Source organism: Neolamprologus brichardi, chromosome 20 (assembly GCF_056152115.1).
Source record: "Neolamprologus brichardi isolate AB-2024 chromosome 20, ASM5615211v1, whole genome shotgun sequence".
Classification (NCBI taxonomy): Eukaryota; Metazoa; Chordata; class Actinopteri; order Cichliformes; family Cichlidae; genus Neolamprologus; species Neolamprologus brichardi.
Window position 1 is genome coordinate 8,117,501 of NC_142123.1, and position 5,497 is coordinate 8,122,997.

The following is a 5,497-nucleotide window of genomic DNA, read 5'->3' on the forward strand; positions in this document are numbered from 1 at the left end:
AGATTACACCCTTCATTAGCTGCTGCATTCAGATTAAGGGCTGGTATCATGTTTAATTAGAAGGTTTGAAAAGGAAAATATAAAATAAATAATAAAAGGAAAAGCTGATAAAAGTTTGATGCTAACAGCCTTTTGCTTTTTATTTGAATGGGACAACAACCTCCTCTCCTGCCTGTCCCCTCTGGCTATATGGGAAAAAAGTCAATATTTCAAGAGAGCAGAGGCACTCATTGAATATTTCAAACAAAGACATCGCTGCCTGGCCTCTCTGTCTTTCTCACACACCTAGACTCATCAGGTCCAGTTTTCTTCTTACTTCATACACATTAAGAGAACATGTGATAGAATAACAGGCCAGAATAACAGGATCTATGAAAGCAATGGCCTACACAGACATATCCTATAGGTATTGTAACTTATCTTAATCCTTATATTTTTGCTTTATACATTTATTACCTACTTTCCGCTGACCTGGTAGATATTTCCAGCTTAGCACAAGGTTAAGAGCAAGGTTAATGTGTTTTTCTGTTCAGCAAGGGTTGAGATAGGGGTTAATGGGTTTTAAGGTGTGGCAATTGATCAGTGTATAACCACCTTAACCATCAGTTACCTTGGTGGTCGATTCATCAGCAGACAATCAGCAAACCCACCTTGAACTCTAGGTTAAATACATTTTGTGCACTCTGATGTTAAATCATTATTAGTTTATTATTATGATTATTATTATTAAGTTTTTTTCCATAAGATTTTCCAAGCTTTTATCTCTATTAGTATATCTGTTTTTAGTCTGTAAGTTTTCTGTATACAGTTTACAGTCAGTCTAAGTGAAGGAGTCTAAATTGCACAGATTTAAATCTACTCTGTGAAAACAGAGAGGACGTTTGAGAACTACATTTTCCAGCAGGACATTTAGTTTGTGAGCAGAGACGGCATTTCAGAGACGGTTCTTCACTGAGTCTGCCTCTGTCTGTCTTAGTCAGACAAATGTTTCATCAGATTCAGCTAACAGCTTAATAACCAATCACAGTCTTTAACAAATTCAATACAGAACCAATTTCCTTTGTTTTGAATGGAAAGCTCTTTTGTCCAACACTTTATTAAGATTTTGTCAACTATGGAAATGTTTCTGCTCAATATCAAGACAAGCCACCAAAGCAAAGCGTAACTGCCTTTGGACTTCAACAAGCTATTTTTGCACTCCAATAATGTCTTTGAACACACAATGGATACTATGGAAGCAGATCCATAATTTTCTAAGCTGAATTGGACTTGGCCGTTCATTGTGATGACTCAAACACTCCTTTTCTTCTTTTTTTCTTTTGGTTGACATGATGTTTGAATAAGAAGACAGGCAGCATGCATGTACTTAGCTTTTCAAGCTTTTGTATTCAGTCTGGTTGGATCTTTACTGTTTAAAACATTTCTTTTCTAACAGGGGAACACACAATATTTAAGCATGTCTGACACTGGATGATCACTTAAACACCTCTGTAGGCATGCACAGTGTACTTACTTACTTAATTCACCACAACACTGGACCTATATTACACACTAGTAAAGCACAAACACTAGACTGCTGTATGTTCCTTAAAGTGAAAGGCCTAGTCACAAAAGTATCACTCCATATCTGCTTTCACCATGGTATATGTTATCACACTGATAAACAAATAACTGAGTGCAAATCAGAGATTTCTGACTAATGCATTGAGTGACTGGTTTTCAACTACTGCCCAAATGGACAGTTTTTGTCCATCATAAACATAAATATTTCAGTACTTCGGCAAATTCTTCTCCCATGCCTGAATTACCAACAATGCAACCTGATCAGTTTATTTAGAGAGTTTAGTATATTAAGAAAGGGATAGCTAACCTCAGGCAGAGACGAGAAGGAGGCCTGAAATGTCTGGCACCCTCGCTTCCCTCACACAACACATCCCGAAACAATTCACTGTTGTATCAACCACAATGAACACTTAGTTGTGACTGCGATTTGCAGTCCACAGTGGGCATTTGTGGTATTGCGACAGAAAGTTTCTGTAAAGCATTTTCCCTTTAGACTACCAGTATGCAGAAGACATATGCAAAACTTTACCCTTAGCTGCAAACAACATAATTTATTTAAATCCATAGAGGTTTCATATTTTCACACCTTCCCAGAGTCGATCATGTGAACAACATTGGCGGCTCAGCACACCAACATTAACGCGCACCAAACTGCATAATGCACACATGGAAGCAAACATGGAAGTGATAAAACTTTTTTTTTGGCTCAGGCATTAGGCAAGTGCTTTTACGTAAGCGAGTGGGTGCGATCTTTGAGTTCAATGTCCACTTCCCATAAGAGAGAAAAGAGGGCTTTATACTCTTTTCCTTCATTGAAGCAAAGACGGCTAAACAGGTTCTCTGTCATAAAACATCTTTTTAACTCAACCTGCGTCAACTCGAGGCCTCTGTTTAAACAAGACGCACTTGTTGGCTAAGCTATAACTAAACTACTGCTTATCGACTTAGACATCACAAAAACACAAGAGCAATGTGTGTACAAGTTCAAAAATTATCACTTAGTTGGACGAAGACTGTGTGTAGGCTTAATGGTATGGTAATGGAAGGGTTAGTATGCAGGTAAAAGATGAGGGGTGGAGGGCTTATAAAGACCTGTAACACCACGGATTATAGGACTGAATAGGTAAAATGACAGACAAAATGCACACCTGTGAGCTTGAAAACACGTATACACCCGCTCACACGCAAAATACCAAGGATACTGAGTGAGAAAGAATACTAAAAAGTAGGCCTCTGCAGTTACATAAAACAAGCTTTATGAAGGCAGATGAATACACTGTAAAAAAATGTAATATAAAAGTATTTTACTGTGTATTTTACAGTTTTGTACTGTTCTTCTAGAATATCATAAAGTTCACATGAATAGGCTCTGATTTTACATTTCAAATGTAAATTAACATAAAATCACTGTAAATGCAATAAAATATAATTTTCTTGTTTTTTGTATCTGTCTGTACATATGCATATTTAGATACATATACATATACATTCACAAATGCATCATAATTTCACAAATGTCCATTATTTGAAAGATCAAACTGTTAAATTCAAATGTAATGCTATGGAAAAATATATAAAATGATTCTTATAAACTTACATTACATACAGTACATCAAATAATTATTATTATTATTGTTATTTAGGGCGATCGTGGCTCAAGAGTTGGCCTTGTAATCAGAAGGTTGCCGGTTCGAGCCCCGGCTCGAACACTCTCAGTCGTTGTATCCTTGGGCAAGACACTTCACCTACCACCTACTGGTGATGGCCAGAGGGGAATTATAAAGTGGAATTGTAAAGCGCTTTGAGGGTCTCATAAAGCGCTATATGAATGCAATCCATTATTATTTTAACTGTCAACTGTATATTTATGTACATTTAAGTATTATTATTCATATTGCCGCATTCATTGACCTTGTTTATAGGTAATTTCATTGTTTAATCACATTAAATTGTTCCTAATTTAATGTTTAAAAGCACTTGAAAAAGGAAAAATCCCATGTAAAATTAGGGCAACAAACTGTATTGTCATTACTGAAAATAACCGTATTTTCATGGGAAAGTTATTTTCTCGTATTTTATGGTATTATTTTGGCGCCCCAGCTGCCAGAATATCACTGTTTTTTTAGGATTTTTTTTTTCACGGTGTAGTTAAAAAGACAAAGATAAAGAAAGAACAGAGAGGTGGAAGAAAGTAGAAAACTGCAAAAAACCCAAAAAAGGTAGAAGTCAATGAGATTAGAGGACAAAAGCAGAAGAGTATGGTGGGATGAAGGTCAGAGGGGACAGCAAGTGTAAAAGCACCAACGGCAGCAGTGATTTCCAGTCACTATTAATTCACCACTAAGCTTTAAACTTTGCACAAAGGCCTTATCAGACCTTATCATGTTCTCAATTTGAACCAGAAACTTCAATGTTACTGATAAGTGCTGCCAGATTTCCTGCAAAAGCAATAATAATTCAGTCGAAATCCCCCACTTCCACTGATGGACCGTCAGGAAATAAAACATCCACAACAAACAGACACTCCCACATGCGTGAAAACTCTTTTCCTCTCCTGATTCATGCTCAGATGAATCGCCCACTGATCAAATCCAATTAAAGACATGCCCAAAAAAACCTTCTCACTTCCTCTGAAAACAATATGTCCAAACACACACGCGCACGCACGCACCATCAAGCAGCATTATTGCGTTACTCATGGAACTCACCCTAATGATTAACACAGATATGAAATCACAAATACAGCAGAGTGGACACGCATTCAGATCTGTTCCAGTACAAACACCTACACAGGGCATTCCCCAGCCTCAGTACTTAACAGTAGTTTAAAGTATCTTTTAGCTATTACTTATTAATTCATTTTTAAAAATGACTAAAAAATAGCAGTACAATAAAAACAATAATCCCACCTATATCAGATTATCATTAAATCAGAGTCTCTAGAGTAAATACTTTACTTGTAGTCATATAAACAGTGACTCTGTCTAAAGGACAAAGGGAGATGCTTCAGTTTCAGGGATTGTGCCATTTCATGAAAACCTCACCTTCATCAGCAGCTTCCTCTGGCTGTGTCCCGTTTCAGTCCTCAGTCCCTCCGAGCCACGTTCCCCTTGGCAGGTGCCATCATGGTCAGATAGTCCACAGGAAATAGCTAATTTTTAATTTTTGTTGCTGTCAGCCTTTCCTTTTTTCCTCCCTTTCTCAGTCTTGTTTCGATTTGTATCACCACGAGAAAAGCAGCACGTGCGTGTGATAGTGTGTGTGTGTGTGAGAGCTCACAACTCCAAAGGTCCTGGAATTCCTGAGTCCTGCGCTATAGAGCGAGCGTGGCTGAGCTCCCTCTCCGTCTTTCTCTCCCTGCACTCTTTTTCTTTTTTCCTTTTCCCCGTCCGGGCAGAGAGGAGGGGAAGACAGTCAGGGGGTGGGACAGAAGACAGAAGCTGCTTTCAGCCAACTCTTTCTCTGTCTGTTCCCCTATCCCTTGCTTTCCCTTCCTCTGTTGTGTGTCTCTTTTATTTTCCCTAACTTTTGCACTCTGTCTTTTGGCGTGTTCTCTGTGACAGATACTCTTTCGTTGCTCAGCAAGGCGTGAAAGCAAAGCTCTCCTTGTCACACTCACACCCTCCTCTTTCTTTTAATGCCACTCCCTCTGCCACAGTCCAGAGGTAAAGTCGCCCTTGCTCTGTCAACGAGCCACAGTGTCTTTTTCTCACCGTTGTTATCCTGCACACCTTATCCTCAAAGGTTGAGCCGGATCTTTGTGTTTGTGCGTCTAAGTGATCCTGCAAAGTTTTTGCCTGATGTAGTAGTGATAAGGATGAGGGCGAGAGGAGATACGGGTGCACTTAAAACTTGGATTTCATTTCGGTTTGAAGTTCCCTCGCGGGGGTCACACAATCTTAAACATCTCACCCGTGAGTGCACTGCTCTTTTG

At 38.7% G+C, this 5,497-nt stretch overlaps 1 protein-coding gene across 1 annotated transcript in view; it reads right to left on the reverse strand.

Annotated features, from left to right (window-relative positions):
• Nucleotides 1-5,131, reverse strand: part of sema3b (sema domain, immunoglobulin domain (Ig), short basic domain, secreted, (semaphorin) 3B) — a 78,728-nt gene extending 73,597 nt beyond the window's left edge. The window contains exon 1 of the mRNA XM_006785402.3: nucleotides 4,608-5,131. The gene's annotated coding sequence lies outside the window, so the exon portion shown is untranslated. The remainder of the gene's footprint in view (nucleotides 1-4,607) is intronic.
• Nucleotides 5,132-5,497: the final 366 nt, after the last annotated feature.